Below are 1,241 nucleotides of genomic sequence, written 5' to 3' on the forward strand. Positions count from 1 at the left end.
CCTACAGTTAACATGCTGACTTCTCCAGTTGTTCATAGTTCAATGTGAGGCATCCAGTGTGTGCATAACGAGAGGGAGCTCGCTTCCCACATCTTGTATTTAGGCCTTATGTCCAGCATTCATCAATGGCGAGAGCAAGGGGCAAGGGCGAGACCAATGTGTAAGTCTTTCCGTGCCCATGCACAGCACCCACATCGGCAATTCTCTACTGTACATTTACAGCCAGTTCTCGGTGCCCCGACACCCACGCCCTGCTCCTTTTGAAATATCTCCATTATTTTGTGCTCTTCTCACCAAGATGAACCACTTCTACTCAACCTGCTCCAGATTTCATTTGACAAAATACTCATTAAGAATTCCACTGCATAAACATGCCCTTCACATCTCTTGTTATTTGGTTTTCCTGGATCTCTTTCATACGATAAAAGGTCACAGCAGCTTGACTTGAAAAAGAAAGTCGCATTCCTTTTCAATATCCCAATGAAATCTACATTTCAATGCAGTTTAGGCAACAGGACCAAATTATTCTTTGAGATTTTATAATAGCGTCGATGCAGATAAACTGATATTGCAGTTCCAATTTCAGTAAGACAGTTGTGATCATCCAAAAATAGCAACATTGAAAACCAGTGATAGCACCGACGAGAGTGGGACTCGAACCCACGCGTGCAGAACACAATGGATTAGCAGTCCATCGCCTTAACCTCTCGGCCACCTCGTCACATACGCCTGCCTACCTATAACCTTATGAATAAGTGAATTGCATAAATTATGCAGAACAGCAGACATTTCTCCCTTGTTTTGGTGAAATCATAAATAGTACGGTTCCAAGACTATGGTCTGACATCTGGGTTGTGGGGCAAGCGCATTCCCACTGTGACACTCTGCTCACAGTGGCCTGAACAAAAATGAAGAAATGACTATGTAACAAGGTCTGTTGAATTCTGTGAAGATTTGAAGTCAATGGAATGAAGAACCCGAGACAGCAGGAGATGTTCTTTCAAGAAAGAGTTGGATAGAGCTCTTAAGGATAGTGGAATCAAGGGTTATGTGGATAAGGCAGGAACAGGATACTGATTGAGGATGATCAGCCATGATCATAATGAATGGTGGTGCTGGTTCGAAGGGCAGAATTGCCTACTCCTGCACCTATTGTCTATTGTCTATTAAATTGCCTGTGAGGAATTGTTTGCCAGACTGGAGTAGAGTGCATAGTGCTCAATGTCATTATTCAGAACACC

The 1,241-nt window shown here is 43.2% G+C and overlaps 1 non-coding gene across 1 annotated transcript; it reads right to left on the reverse strand.

The window, feature by feature from the left end:
* Positions 1 to 639: 639 nt before the first annotated feature.
* On the reverse strand, positions 640 to 721 carry trnas-gcu (transfer RNA serine (anticodon GCU)). The gene has a single exon. It is a non-coding gene; the product is annotated as a tRNA-Ser (tRNA).
* Positions 722 to 1,241: the final 520 nt, after the last annotated feature.

Source organism: Chiloscyllium plagiosum, unplaced genomic scaffold (genome assembly GCF_037043375.1).
Source record: "Chiloscyllium plagiosum isolate Xiang-an unplaced genomic scaffold, Cpla_swu_hap1 HiC_scaffold_13, whole genome shotgun sequence".
Lineage (NCBI taxonomy): Eukaryota > Metazoa > Chordata > Chondrichthyes > Orectolobiformes > Hemiscylliidae > Chiloscyllium > Chiloscyllium plagiosum.